Raw genomic sequence first — 16,267 nt, 5'->3', positions numbered from 1 at the left:
GAAATGTGGAAAATTCTCAGTGTAGAGCAATGAAATGTCCCTTTGCAGTTAACTTGAGTCTGTCTACTTCTCTAAAATTTGAGTGTTTATATAGTCTCCCAAATGTTGTCCCTATTTGGGCATTCTCTGTAAGATGACAGCCAAATGAGTTGCAAACTTTTCTGTCACGTCCATCACTTTTTTTCTCTGTTACATTAATTCATTCCCCTTTTTCATAGACAGTGGTTTTTGACACAATTCACACGTCATTTATTTTTGTAAACAGAATTATTTCCTCTTTCAATTTTACATTTATTGTCTTGAAATGAAATGACTGAAAAGTTTCAACACTTTATCTTCACGATGATTCACAATTGGTGAGTTAAACCGAAATTATGTATACGTAAACTTGTGACCCATCAAAAACTGTGGCCCATCATAACAGAATTTCCAGAACTTGGCTTGTTTGTTTTCACAGTGGAGACTCACCGTGAACCTAAATCATGCCACAAATCAAGTGTCTTAGAGAGTGGTATCTGACTGAATCCAAGGCAGTCATGTAGCCATAGGACTTACAAGAAATAAGGGTCCTTTTCTCTGATTAAACAGTGTCATTCTTTCTGTGGCACTTAGAGTATCAGCTGCGTTATTTTAGGCAACAAACTAAGAAGCACATTGTTATTTAGCATCCAGAAGGTCTGTGATATCTTTCAAATTTGCAAACCAGTCTAAATTAAGGTAAATCCCTTACACACTAGCTAGATATTTCAGTATTTTTTCAAGAGTGTTTGAATTTTTTCCTTAAATTATTTGGACTATATATAATAATCTCCTGTTCAGTGCTGAGTAGACAATCTATTTTACACTCTTATTATTAAGCCATCTTCAACAATCGTGAAGTGAAAAGCGGATAAAATATAAATGGGATTGTATTTTTCTTTGAGTTAAATTTATGATCTCAGATAATTTCTTTTGCTTTATACTAACGAGCAACTTACAACAACAAATGCAACTTAATGTTTAACCTTAAATGGGAATATCTTGCTCAGTCATTATGACTGAGAATTAATTACATTATGGGTTAAGAGGAAGTGATTTTACCCCAAGGGCTGACACAAAGAGTTCACATTTTTACATGTTTTGAACTGTCCTCAGCGACACAAAGAACAAGTTCTGCAGTAGCATCAGATCAGTCTGAGATTACAGTAAGAGCAACTGCCTAAACCCACAGAAACACTGTGCAAAGACTGTCAACAACTTACCTACCAAGTGCCTTGACAAACTGTGTCAGAGTGTATCTAGGAGAATTGGCGCTGTTTTAACAGTTTTTCACACCACTTAGTGATTCTTGTTTTAATGCACCTTGTATGACTGATAAATGCAAGTGTTGGTATAATATTTAAAAAGTATCCTCAGTTTGGGCTTGGTGTTTAGTACTGTTGCCTTTCAGCTACAAGATCCCTGGTTCCAACCCTGGGCCTGGGATCTTTCCATGTGGAGTTTGCATGTTCTCCTTGTGCATGTGTAGGTTTTCTGCAGGTTCTCCAACTTCCTCCCACAGTCCAAAACATGCTGAGATTAATTCGTAACTCTAAATTGTCAGTAGGTGTGAATGTGAGTGTGCTTGTTTGTCTCCATGTTTCGCCTTGTGACCTGTCCAGGGTGTCCCCTGCCTTCGCCCTCAGTCAGCTGGGTTAGACTCCAGCCCCTCATGATCCTATTGACTATTAAACAGTGTATAGATAATGGATGGACTGATGGATCCTCAGTTTGCTTTTAGTTCCTGAAACTTTCTTTTAGCTAGTGATTATTCTACAGTTTTTATACCTTCCCACTTGTGACAGCAGTTTTCAGGATGTACATCTCTTCCATTCTTGTAAACACAATATATTAAGAATGCCTGATGTGAATTTTTTTACGTTTGGCACAAATGTTCACTTAGAATCAAGAGTAAATTGACTGGAATTTGGTGGTCAATGATCACACAGTAATTATATTAAAATTCACACAAATTGCATTTTATATCCAAAAGGTCAAAGGTCAACCTCCCTGTGACAATGTACAAGTAATCAAAAGCAATATGCTAGACATTGTTCAACACTACAAATTAGGAACAGAAGCTGCGATTTTGACTGTGTTACATGTTTGGTCTGAATTGCTGACTCTAAGCCATATTTGATGCATTGCCTCTTCCCATGGCTGCAACTTTATGTTTTGTCGGAATCAACTTTTGTGGCCAAGTGTGTGAACTCTTACAAGGAATTTGATAAAGTCGTCAATTAATGTATTACATAAATCTGGACAGACATGGATGTAACCTGAAACTTGACTGGTTAGCAGAGGCATGCAAATGTAAGATGTATTTTTTAAGAAAATTTTGATGAAGGGCTTAGGTTAAGCTAGGTTTTAACTAGTTCATTGAATCTGTTGATGTACTAATAGTGCATGTGGATTTAGCTTTCTTATCTAATCATAAGCTTGCATGCAAGGCAAAGTCTAAATCCCTGTGGCTGTGGTACATAAGGTCATTAATTCTAATCATTTAAAATTAAACATGGTATGTGGACACACTGATCAAAATCATGTGAGAAGCACGGCTGTTTTTAAATGTTCCTGTGTTAATATTGTCAACTATGACTACAATTCATTCAGTTTCCTTTGGAACACGATCAGGGTGTGCTATGCAGCTTGATCATAATCATGTCGGTCTGATAGGGAGAGCCAACATTATATTTTGGCAACAGAGCTTACGATGTTTGTCAGCATTTAGAAAGCGCATGATCTACTGCTGAGAGGCATGTGAGATACACTTGGGGTAGATATTTTTTTAACCTTGCTTTGCAGAGAAAGAAAATAAGCTAGGTGAAATATAACGGGTGTGTCCTTAAAAACCCCAGCCGGGGACTGACAGTATTTATTTGGTTATGTTACTGTAGGATCAAGAGCAATCTTTCAGCTTTCTTGTGCTTTTATATTGTTTAGATTTGTTCTAGCAGGGGGGCAATGAATGAAGCCTATTTTAATACTGACTTGGGATAGCTTATGTTATGCTATCTCTTAGTTTCCATCAATCACAAAAGATGTGTGACTGTATTTGAATTACAGCCTTTCTCCAGATGACACAGGAGGAATGGTCATCTAGTATCAGCCTTTGAAAACTCTTGTCTTATCAGGCACAGCTCTCCTGATACAGCATGTGTTTTATCAAACACACCAGGATTTCTGTGCTTCACAATGTATCTGTATCCTAAGACCCGCTGCAAGACTGGGTTGATTTAAGGACATAGATGTAAGGCGCTGCTTTTTGCTTTTAAATAAGTGATATGCATTTGCCTTGCTTTCAATTTCATGCTTAATTTTTCATAGGTAGTACTCTTAAAGCATTTCTTTGTTTTCTGTAGATTATTTAATAAAATTAATGTGTTGTTAAAGTTTACCGCTTCTTGTCTATCTCACTTTGTTCATAACAAAGTTCAGCATTTTTGCCTGTCTGAAAAAGAGAAGATACCTTTGTGACTCAGATAATGATAACAGAATAACCTAACTGTGTGTCTTGTGATCTATTAATAGGTTTAATCTAATTCTACTGAAGTGTTTTATTTTTTGTCGTTTTATATAGAACAACAGTGCTCTCTGGTGGCAGACCAAAGCAAACGCTGGGATCAGAGTCTTCACTGCAGCAACGTGTACTGCTGAAAGGTTGTTGACATTTCACACAAGAAAAGTCTAATTGCTGCCTTTGTGTGTCCATTCAGTCCTCACAGAGAGCACATGGGGAGGAGTCTGGAGATTTTCCTGGTTTTAAGACTGTAGGCACATGGACAGTATTTTGCACTTTTAACCTTGTTTGGTCTCCATTTATAATTCTCTGTTACCCCACAGCAGTAAAACATATTCCAGTTGCCCAGGATGTGCTAAAAAACGCTAGTAATTGCATTATTTAAATTATTTGCCTGTATTTTGCAGTACAGAATGTTTAACTTTTGGAGTTATGAACACATATTTACATATATGATGGCAGCCTTGACTTTCCAGTGACTCCCATAAGTCTTAATTTTCTATGACAAAATCATTGAAACATGTGCATCTTTGTCGCAAAAGCAATCATTCATTTTGCTTCTTGCAAATATTTATTATAAGTCTTCTGGAAAAAAATCTGCCAGGTCCAAAATATACATAGAGCAACTTAAATAATCAGTTTTAGTGATGTAGACAGTTGAGCTAATAAAATTTTCTTCATGGCATGGCCTCGTAGCTTATCATTAGAAATTATGATTGACTACAGCTGTTGACTCCACTGAGCTAATTCAAAATATGGCCTATGTGATACATTCATCAGACTCAGCCACAAACATTATGCAAACAGTTGTTTGTAAGTATGAAGTGCATAACGTAGTTGTATGCCTGCCATGCTCAGGAAGAAAACACAAGCTTACCTGCTGTTACCTGCTGCTGAAGAACAGTTGGTCAGGATGGCCAGTAATTACCCAGGAATCACCAAAAAGCAGGTCTGTAATGAATTAAAAGCTGCTGGGACACAAGTGTCCACAGTCAAGTGTGTTTTACATCACCATGAGCTGAGACGCTGCTGTGCAAGAAAGAAGCCCTTCCTCAAGAAGCAGCACCTTAGGGCTCAACTTACGTTTGCTGCTAATCACATGGACAAACTACAAGCATGTGGTTACATGAAACAAAAGTGGAGCTATTTGGTCACATTGACCGGAAATATGTTTGGAGGAGAGAAAGTGAGGCCTTTAACCTCAAGAACACCAAACCTACCACTGAGCAAGGTGGTGGTAGCATTATGCTTTGGCTGTTCTGCTGCCAGAAAAACTGGTGCTTTACACAAAGTAAATAGAAGAAGGAAGCAGGAGGATCACCATCACATTATTCAGGAAAACTTAAAATCGTCAGCCAGAAGAAGCAGTTGTGTGTTCCAAAACGACAATGAAACCAAACACACATCAAAAGTGGTAAAGAAATGGCTAAAGCATACTAGTATTAATGTTCTAGTCTAGCCGTCTCAGAGTCCTGACTTAAATCCCTTAAAGAACCTGTGGACTGTGGTGAATAAGCAAGTCTGAATTCAGAAAGTCAATAAATTTAGTTGAACTGCACCAGCTCTGTCAAGAGGAGTGTAAATACAACCAGAAACTTCACAAACACTTGTGTACAACTTCCAACAGCAGCTAACTTAGGTGAAAATGGCCAGTGGACATTTAACTAAATATTGCTGTATGTCTATTTTTGACCCAGAAAATTTTGTCAGAAGACCTGTAATACATCTATGAAATACTCAAAATGCATGATTGTTTTTTGTGATGATGCATATGTTTTAATGATTTTATCATAGAGTAGTAAGAGTTATGGGAGTCATTTGAAACACATGACTGCCATGACACAGATGGTCATTACAAGCGTATGTAAATTTTTGTTCATGACTGTACATAGTGAGAGATCAGAGTAAGACATAATAGGGAAAAAAAAAAACAATCAAGAAGAAGAAAGTCATTTCAGTAGTCTTTTTAGTCCTAAGGTAAATAGAACCAAAAATAAATAAACCAACAACAACAACAAACCGCAGGAAACAACACTTTAAATGTACGTTTTTTAAAAAAAAACATACACTAAACTTTTGCAACCTGTTTGAGTGTGTTTGTGGAGAAGTGAGAGGGCGGTATGTGCTTACAAGAAACCACAAGACAAACTATGCACATTACAATACATTTTTAGTGAGACCAACCAGAAAACACACTGTGCGTCAATGGGAATTTGTAAATGAACCATCATCTCTGTGCGTTTCATGAACCAGCCCAAATACACATCATGTGATGCAAATGTATTCCAGCAGAGAGCAGCATTCGCCCAAAACCTAGACGTCTGTTTAAAACTCCACAAGTGTTCGTGTTAGTGAATATCATGTAGCAAAAAAATTAATAAAATAAATTAACTAATTTAAAAAAAAAAAAAAACACATATTAAATTAAGATAGAATGAACTGAAATGAACTTTGAGAATAGTAAGTCAATCAAACGGATAAATGTGGGTCAGTACATGAGACCAAATCCTAATTGTTGCAGTTTAAATGGAAACAAAGCTTTGAAATAGAATCAGAATGAGAAACAGTGACCATAGAGACAAAAGAGAAATAGATAACAGAGGGTGTGATTAGTGAATAGTTAGTAAAGGGTAGATCCCTGCCAATCACAGTGCTCTCATTACATGCGCACAAAACAAGTGGATGGCCTGAAGGAATCAAAAATCATTACCGTTGGTAAAATGAGGATAAATGTTTTGACCTCACAACAGTATATCAGTATTCTTTTGAGTAGACTGTCATGTTAACGCATCAGTGAGGTCTAAGTGTGTGTGTGCTGGCTTCATGCTGGCCAATTGTGAATGAGTGTTCCCATTAGCCCATGAAGCTTACACTGCTGTCCTAGTTCTGGAAGGTGACACACTTAGAGCTTTATCACTACAACTCTGCACTAATTATCAGCGTGGTTCACATTTGACAGGAAGTTAATTGGATCACGATCTGATGTAGCGTGCGCACTTTGTGTTGAGTGTTTTAGTGTGTATGAATTAGCAGATGGAAGCACGAAAAGAGAGAGAGATTGCATCCTTTGACTGCACAATGCAAAGATTGTTAAGAAGCATCCAGAAGCTGCAGTATTAAATCATGTACTTCTCTGCAGTCTGTGCTCTCTGCATGACCCATCTCCTCGACTCTCTCCAGTTCTTAGTTTTGTCTTTTTAGATTTTTCCTCCCCGTGGTCTCTTATCTTCCTCTATCATCACTTCAAACTTTCAGCCTTGTTGCTTTTATTTTCTTCTAAACCTCAAATTCCAATATTTTCTCATTGGCTTGAGTGGTGTTTTAATAATTCGTCCATTGCCTCACCTCTTCTTGTCCCTCTCGTCGAGGTCGCAGCCAGGCTGGTTATGAAAACTGGTTTTCAAATGTTCTTAAAGGCTCCCAGACAGCCCTTGTTTGCATGTCTCAAATGTGCATGGTCATTCTGTCACAGTGAAACATGATTGTTAGCTGTAAAAATATACAGCGAGAAAATATACAGCTTTATTTTTTCTTTTTGGGCCAATTTAGTTTCACTTCAGTGAAAGACCCAGTTAAGCTCATACTGTTTTATCTGTATCAGAGACACTGTCAAATTAGGTGCCTTTTCCTCTTACCCCTGACTGTTGAAGAAAGAAAGTAAAATTCAACCAGAATGAAAGAAGTAAGTCAAACTTTGGTGTCGGGTAGCCGTTTTTTTAACATATTCATTTGGAGTTTTGTACTACAAGTTGTCCTTCAAACATATTATGAATAATAGTGTTTTAGAGTATTTGTACCTTTAATTATTACTCAGAATAATTTATTTTTGCATAATCTGTTTGCTTACAGTAGATCGTGCTGACAAAGCATATCAGAACTGCAGATCAGTGCATTTTAGCATCTTAAAAGCCTTTCAGTCTACCTGGCCCTGATGAAAGCTGACAAGTTGATCAGTCAGCTGGACAGGTAATGCATCCACGGTATAGCAAAACACACACAATGTAATTAAACAGCCAGAACCACCTATGTTTTTCTATGTTGAGTCTTACTATGGGTGATCTGGGACCTGCAGCCCCCTCAGCGTGAACCTCGTGCCTTCTGCATATCTTTTTGTATTCTTTGCGCTACTGTGGATCTATTTCATTTTCAGTCACGGCAGCTCTAGAGGCTTGTTTTACACACGCTGGTGGTGTATGCTGTGTCAGGCTTTCTCAGTGTTACTGATATGATTGCCTCTGCTCTCTACTGGGACATATAAATTCAAAACCACCGTCAGGTCAGCTAACTGTCAGCTAATCGCCACGCTATTCACTGGACACGTTGCAGAGCTAAGACTTCCTGGCCTCAGTGGGTGTTAATATCTAACCCTGCCATGTTTTCACTTCAGCCCCTGATAGCCACCTCTCAGGGTCAGTCAAGCACAACTAATGTCAAACTGGGACTATATCTGAACACTTTACAATCGTGTGTTTAGCTCTCCGCTTTAATGCTGCCCTGCAGTGTTTTTGTTACAATGCAGATTTTCAGATAATACAGCGTTAGTGTATGAACACTTTTCTCATACAGTGAACTGTCAGAAATGTAATGTGCAGCTGTGTGCTTTCTATTTTACAAAACGGTAGCTTGAGTGAACCTTTGCAGAATTTTCACAAGCAACAAAATTCGTTTCCTGTATGAAACTGGCAGTTGTGTGACACACAGGGGTGCACTCAGAACCGCAACATCTGTCTATGATTTGCCTGCTCATGTTCTGCGTAGAGGTGAGCTGCTATCATTCATTGGGCAGGTGGTGGTTGTATGTTTTCTCTGCTGAAGCTGATTTCATAGCACATGCACACACACATGCTCGTACACCACACGTACCTCAGGGCCTTTTCAAAGTCTTCTCTTGTTTCATTACTGGCATCACCAGGTTTTACGGATGTGAACATTACCACACAGCACAGAAAATAATGGCCCTCCTGTTCTGTGTCTCAACTTGGTGACATCATACCGTTGCTGATGGGGAACCTGGGAGCTGTGAAGCAGGTTATATTATGTAAAACACATTGTAATGGCTTAGCAGAGCTAGTGGAGACAGTGAGTATCTTGTAAACCTCTGTGGTGATTGTAAAACAATGTACACAGCTGTAAACAGCAAGTGGCAAAGTACCCATCATATATCTCAGAAGTACTCCAACAGCACATCAGCTCTCTTGTCACTTCATTGCTGTAGGTCTGAATCTGCAGCTCTGTCAGCTGACAGTCAAGTGTGGGCTGACAACAGAAAACTTCCCTTCGCAAGACTGACATCAGCTGCTCTAACTCCCTCAGTTTCGTCTCTGTTTTTTTTTCCCCTTCCTGTTGGCGTTTTTCTTCCTCGTTCCTCTTCAGCCTTATAATTCTCTTAACTTTTACTCCTCTTCTTGCTCCCTTACTCCACACTATAATATCAGTCACAAAGAAACACAGCTACGGAGGCTGTTTTTGTCAGTAACAGCGTTTGGACCAATGGCTTGTCATATCAGCAGCCTCCTAATTGGTGTCACAGTGTCAGGGGACTGGGAAATCTCATAGTTCTACAGAGGGCGTAACTGAAATCTGTCTCCACATTCGAGAAAAGAGTGTTTGCAACAGACGCTCAGAGGGAAAACAATGCAGTGAGTGGTGACATAAATTGGTTGTAGTTCACTGTAAATTTAGCAAGATGAAAAGTAACATGATGAACTCAGATTTGACACAAAAGTAGAGTTTACTGAGTTAATAAAAAAATAATCCCCGACAGCTTCAAATGTGAATGTTTCTCTATAACAGGTCGCTGCTTGAATGATCTCTGTAGGGTCTTTGACTTCCCGGTTTGTATGTGTTGGCACCAAATGACAGGGCTCACTTTGCCAGCCATTGTCAAAGTGGTCAACAGTTCCCCTAAATAGCACACCCACAGGAATTTGTCTCAGTCTGCTTGGCTTTGAGAAAATAAAGACAGGAAATAAGGAGAGATCATGTTTGGAGGTGCTCACGGGGCTAAAGAAGTCGAACTGCTAAGGTTGTAAATGTTTGCACTGTGGTCAGGAAGCGTTATCCTGTTTGTTTTCTTCTATGGAGAGATCTGTAACAGGAATACTATGAGAAATATGTAATGCATGCATGTTTGTACATGTTTGTTTATGTTTGTGCATGTGGTCTTCACATCTGTCCAAGCACCAGACCCAGTGCTTTCATCCTCTACATGATTCTGTTCCTTGTTCTTTTCTCTGTCTCTGCTTTCCCTCTTCTTCCTTGCTGGTCAGTCACCCTGCTTTCCTTCTTCTCCTGTCACACCCCAGGTGGCGATTATGAGTGGCATGATACCAATGTCTCAACTTCGTGCTCTGCTGCGCCCAGACAAGGCCTAAAATGTCAGCTATAGAACAAGGGAAGCAGCCTCTCCCATCTCCCATTTCCACTGCTGCTCCCTCGCTCATCACCTTTCTCAGCAGGTAGACGGGGTGAAGGTCGTGCCCTGTGACATCACAGTTCTCTGCATGTCTCATGGCAGCTCAGATTTCAGCACCAAGGATTAGATTAGGCTCATATTGGCTGGCTGACTCACTGTCCTTGAGTTATGTTGCACTGTGAAGGGGAGTGCATGGGTATGTGGTCAAGGAGGGATGGATCTAAATTGGATTTTTGCTCAGATGGAGATAAATCTAAAATGAACCCACACAGACTCTCTGCTTTCTCTGTGCTGCAGTTCCTCATTTGCTTTGTAATTCAAAGCACAGCCTTTTCTTTTCACAAAGGTCTAAACTAAAAATACTTCTGCATTTTAGCCATGCTAACATCTCACCTCTATGGATTACAATGCCAGTTAGTCTGATGCACCGCATTGATCCAGACTGAGATATTTTAGCAACCTTTAGGTGGATTGTCACAAACATTATTAGTCATCAAAGGATGAATCCTAATCAATTGGATAATTATGTACTTTTTATTCTGGTGCCACCAGATTGTTGTGAGGTTCGGAGTGGAATATGTCAATATTGATAAATGGTTTGCCATGTAACATATTCACATCAGCAGTGATGCCAGCATTTTATAGCCCATCGTGGTGAAGAGATTTACCAACCAAAATACGCTTCAACGTCCAACTTATGGTTATGGGCTATGAGTGGTGAACAAAGGAATGTTATTCCAGATACAAGTGGGACAAAATGGTTTTCCTCTCTAAGGCAACTGGGTTCATCCTTGGGAATAGGGTGAGGAGCTCAGACATCTGGAAGGAGATGCCTGATTAGGATGCCTCCTTGTGGCCTTTCCTTGGAGATTTTCTGTGCACGCCCTACCGGGAATAGACCTCGGGGTAGATCTAGACCTTGCTGAAGGAGTTACACATCTCAACTGACTCGGGCCCCAGAATTCGCCTGGAAAGGCTGAAAAACATTGCTCGAGAGAAGGATCTCTACAATGCAGAAGAAAACGTATGGATGAACCTTCATGCCAAGTTTTATTACTAAGGCCGCCTCACACTGGCACCATTATTAGTTTAAAATTCTGATTTATTCCACACTAATTAATGACCAAATACATTAAATGACAATACCGTCAACTTCAGCACTTCATTGCTGGCAAATGTTAGCAATGATCTTAGTTTAGCATGTTAAACTAAGATTGTGAACATGGCAAATGTTATCATTATCTGTTTAACATCTGCATGTTTGCAATGTCCTTGTGATCATGTTGTTATGGCAATATTAAAAACTGGAGCTGCTACTGCAGCTGTACAGTCACTTAAGTTTTAATGTTTAGTTTTATGATTTAATGTTGTCTTTGTTGCCTCTAGTACAGTACAGTAGTTCATGTACCACTTACTCCTCCTGCTCTCACTCCCTCACTTGCAACTGCTTCTCTCATGTCTGCTGTCACATTAGCTATTTGTTCTGTCAACACCCTGATGCCACTACTACATTACAACTCCTTTCTGACTTCTTGAATTAACTTGGGTGACCTTTATCACATACCTGGGCATGGAAAAGCCCATGTTTCCTGAGGCGTGTTTTTCTCTAAAACGTTAAACCTTTAAATATCAACTGAGTTGCTGTGAACTGATCTTTATTTGCTTTTGAAACAGTGGTTGGGAAATAAAGAAAGAATTCTTATCAGACCTCTTTATTCTCTCTGTGTGTAATCTAGATACTTCTGTTCTATTATTCTTTTTGGATCCTGCCTTATTATCACAGTGATATTGGCCCTTTATATTCCACATGAAAAAAGTATATCATGTATATGGTCTTTCACTTTGCCTCTGAATAATGGGGCTTGCATACATATATATATATACACACACGCACACATGGTTCGGATGAATGGGTGTAGAAATTTCCTCTGAAACCACACTGATGTGTGAAACAGATGTGCTGCTGATAGGCAACATGAAACAAAGAGGATGGAAATCTTAGAAATGGTGCAGAAGGACAGGAGTGTTTTTTGATCTAATTCTAAAGAAAGCTTCCCAGATTTGATTAACCTGAAAGTGGATTCTCATGGAGAATGTAAAACTCTCCTCAGCAGACAACACCACTGAGGTTTCTCTATATGAAACCCATTCTTTTATTTATTCCCATCCCCTCGTTTTCTTTATTTTGTCCTCACTTTTTTTTTTTTTTTGCCATCGCTGCTTTGGCAGCGCTCCAACACATAAGCCTTTTCATTGCCCTGCTGACTCTACAAACAGCTTTACAGCATTCCTGAGCTAGTACCATGCCTCCTCCTCACCTCTGTGTACACACAACACCTTGCCCTTCAAAATCTCTGATACCCTTTACAAAGACCTCCTTGGAACATCCTCACCCTTGTGTTGCTTTACTCCTATTCTGTATTTAACCACAACCCCACAGATTGCATCCTCACCCTTCCCTGCTCTAGTTATATTTCTTGATCTGTTCTGTGTAAACACCGTGTTCACACACAAGTGTGCACATGGTCAGCCACATTCCGTGTTTATACGAGCGGGGATAGAGGCATGCCGGCGGTTTAAGCACTGTAAACATGTCTTAAACGGATGTCTGCTGCACACTGTGGGTGATGTCATCCCGTGTGCTGCGTGAGCCAAGTTCAACATTCTACACATGCGAGCGGCCAAACGGGTCGTCGCACACAGGAAAACATATGACCAAAAAAAGACAATCCAGCATTGGCTCTTGCATCAGTAGGCTGGAGCAAACATCATTTAGCTAAGAACTGTGACTAGCAGAGCAAAGAATTGAGTTAGCCCAGACAGTCAGCTTTCATCTAGACTCATTAGGTTACAGCTCATTCTTAGGCCTGACACACAACTGTCTGTTTTTTTTCATCTTCGTTTCCTTTTTATTCCTTTGTAGTTTCTTTCTTCCCTCCCTGTCTACAACATTTTCTCCGCCTTCCTCTTGCACATACAGAAAAAAGAAAGAAAAAGCAAAAACAATATTGACTCTACATAGTAGAATGATTACTTATAGGCTGATACTGTGGCAGACTGCAGCCAGTCTTCAGTGACTCACTATGAGGAATGGGTAATAGCTGAGAGATGAAGCTGGAGTCAAGATGCAGAGTGCTTGGCAGGCTAGCTTACAGGGGCTGGGATGGAGGAAGACATGTCCTCCGCTGGTTGGCTTACTGCTGCTCTGCCTTAGAAGGCTGTGTTTGGGAGCACAGTTTGTTGGAATTGTGACACTAATGGACTATTCAGAGATGCCTGTGCATATACCCTTATGTGTCTTACCCTGACTGCCTGTCTTTTCTTTGTCTTTAGATACAGACAAGGCCATGTGTAAGTAAAAGCACACACAAACACATGTACATGCATTGCTTTTGCATAACCAAACAACAAATGCATGTCTGCCCTGTGTGTGCTGGAGATGAATAATTCACGAACGATGCAGCAAACACCAAGCACCCCAGGATGCTGCTGTGAATTCCAATCTGACGTATTATGTTAGAAATGTTTCACATTGTTTACTTTGTTCTGTCATGCAGATATACAATTTGTACACAAAAGTAGTACACAGTGAATGATGGAAATATGTAATGTAGTTACAGTGTGTTACTGCCAGAGGAATGTCATTAGTTTTGAGTATTTGGTCAGAAAAGCTTTGGAAAAATCAAAACTTTGTCCCAGTGAGAGTTAGAAGTCAACACTTTAGTGTTTGGAAACATTACCGAAGTGATTACAATTCAAGGGGGGTATATGAAAGTCTGTGCAAAACTTCATCATCCAATAGTGGTAGAAGCCAGTGGCGGTTCTACACAGGGGCCTACAGTGGCTAGTGCTAACTGAGTAATAAACCAGTCACTTCATAATGATGATATGCACTACCATTGAAACTGAAACTCATGTGGCTCTATGGGGATTAATTAGAGTGATGCACCCACACTGTAGCATGCGGTGCTGTCTGCCTCGTGGACGGATGCGCTGCCGGCCTTTGCAGGGATTTGGGTTTGGTACAAGTTTTGGAGAAAGAAGGAGCCAGTTTTCTTGTTGCACGAGACACAAATAAGGTAAGCAAAGTGATTTTACCTCATACAGTGATGTGTTGCAAACATGACCGTGTTCCTGTTGTTCCCCACTCCGACAACGAAATCAAGTTTGTAAATAGCTGGTCTCGCTATGTTGACAATTGCTAAGCAAACTCATCAAAAGCAAATACTGATCAAATATCCTGATGGTGTGATGATGTTAACAATGTTGGTTGTTGCATTGTGAATAAAGTAATGAACACTATCCACCTGCTAAGACTGAATGGTTGATGTTACTTGTTAAATGAGATGTATGCATGCCTCTACGGTTTCCCTCTTATTGTAGGCTAGTCGACACGAGGCGAGAAAGGGACATTGCATCCTTTTTTGCCCCAAATACAAAAGTGAAAGCAGCAAGGTCACGTCAAGGTGTGGAGAGAGCTGAGGAGCAGGAAGAGGGAGAGCCAGAGGAGTTGGAGCAGGAGGATTGTCACAGAGAGGGACGTTCCAGAGGATGAGAATGAGGAAAACATACAGGGACAGAGAGAGGAACAACCAGAAGGACAGCAAGGGGATCAATGTGGATCAGGTACTGCACCATCAGGTTTGTAATGTAGAAAGTGTGTCTATACTTGCAATTTGCAAATCAGTGTCCTTACAATTTATACTACTGTGTCCATAAAATGTTGCTTTCTGCTGTAAATTAAAATACATGCATATGGTACACGATGCATTCAGTTGTAAACTATGTTTATTCTGCATCTTTCCACAGATATTAGGAAGTCCAGGAATGATGTACAACTCCTAAGTATAGAATCTACAAGGGCCAAGGCCTTGGATCTTAATGTACAGTATTTGAGGATCAGTTTGCCAGACAGCACAACCGTATCCTGTTGCTGTAGTGCTAGGATTTTGAATGACAGGAAACCAAACCACTTTTGTAACGTGACTGATTTCAAATGTTGCTTTTGTTAAACATTTCAACAGCTGCCATGATAACCTCATTGTTTCAGTTGATGCATTTTTTGTGGAAAACATAAATAACTGTTTATTGGATTTTAATATAAAATAAAATAAAAGTTTTTGGTGCTTGGATATCATTGTTGTCATTTATTAATGTGCCTCTGTGATTAAACACTGACCCCACCTTGGCTTCCCCGGTAAACTTTGGCTTGAACCGCCACTGATAGCAGCATTAATTTGAATACACAAGTAACAGTGAATGTCTGTGCAAAAATTTATATCAATCCACCCTGTAGTTTTTGAGATAGTATTAGTCACAAACAAAGCGGTGGACTGACTGAAGACTGACAGTATTATCCCTAGAAACACTTCTCTCGTGGCAAAACAGTAAGAGTTGGCCAATATTTTTTTTCAGGGCTAATTTCGATACCAATTTGTAATCAAGGACAGTTTTTCCTGATATTTGCAACAGAAATACATTTCCAGTAGGACTGAAAATCTTGTTGTCAACATTTACAATAATTAACTCCAAAACAAAAGTTTGTTGAAATGTGCTCCATTCCAGTTCATTAGTGGAAGCAGTAAATAAACAACCAGATGGTTGTGGTTGTATTTGAAGCTGATTGTGATTTTAATGAATAGGTTTTTGTGATAACAAAAATAAACACAGACCACGCAAAAGGAAGAATTGTGGTTGGTGGATGCTCCATCAGAACATATATACACATGTAAACAAAAGAAGACTTCTTACGAGAAGTTGTAAACTTAAGAGTTTATCATTTAAATCTTGTCTTCCGTGCACTCACTGCCCGAACAGAAGCTGCAGACTGAAGCAGCACCACTCAACCTGGCGCCTAACGTTTAAATAAACTCCAAATGAGCAAAATGTGCTTGTCACCAAAACCCTTAACCTGGCCGAGCCTCTGGTGACAGCGTGAGTGTCTCTTACATGTACAAACAACTCTCAGGTCTGTAATGAACAAGGTTCAAGAAGCACAAACAAAGAGACGCTGGGGCGAGCTGCTTACACCAAATTACAGCTGCCCCGAGTGACACTTTGGCTGAGCTTTAAAACGGGTGCTGTGGTGCAACTTGATTGGAGAGCAGAGCTGGGCTGCTGGTCCAATCAGTGAGGGTTAGAAGCAGGCACCAGTTCAAGACAGGGGCTTCACATGCTAATTCACGTACAAAGCCAGGGAAGTGGTTAATCACGCAGAAAAGGGGAAAAGAGCGTATATTCCCAGGGTTGTAACTAAATGCTGTTATTTACTTATGTTCTACACCTGTTTAATTAAAAGAGAACCTATGAGAACC

At 39.8% G+C, this 16,267-nt stretch overlaps 1 long non-coding RNA gene across 1 annotated transcript in view; it reads left to right on the top strand.

The window, feature by feature from the left end:
• LOC118471056 (uncharacterized) overlaps window positions 1-15,085 on the top strand; it is a 54,881-nt gene extending 39,796 nt beyond the window's left edge. The window contains exons 2-5 of the long non-coding RNA XR_008602269.1: window positions 13,287-13,304; window positions 13,914-14,032; window positions 14,337-14,579; window positions 14,763-15,085. This is a non-coding gene — a long non-coding RNA (uncharacterized LOC118471056). The remainder of the gene's footprint in view (window positions 1-13,286; window positions 13,305-13,913; window positions 14,033-14,336; window positions 14,580-14,762) is intronic.
• The last annotated feature ends 1,182 nt before the right edge of the window (window positions 15,086-16,267 follow it).

The sequence above is a fragment of the Amphiprion ocellaris genome, chromosome 7, assembly GCF_022539595.1.
Source record: "Amphiprion ocellaris isolate individual 3 ecotype Okinawa chromosome 7, ASM2253959v1, whole genome shotgun sequence".
Classification (NCBI taxonomy): Eukaryota; Metazoa; Chordata; class Actinopteri; family Pomacentridae; genus Amphiprion; species Amphiprion ocellaris.
The sequence above is the reverse complement of the archived record's forward strand: the minus strand, read 5'-3'. Positions and strand labels throughout refer to the sequence as shown.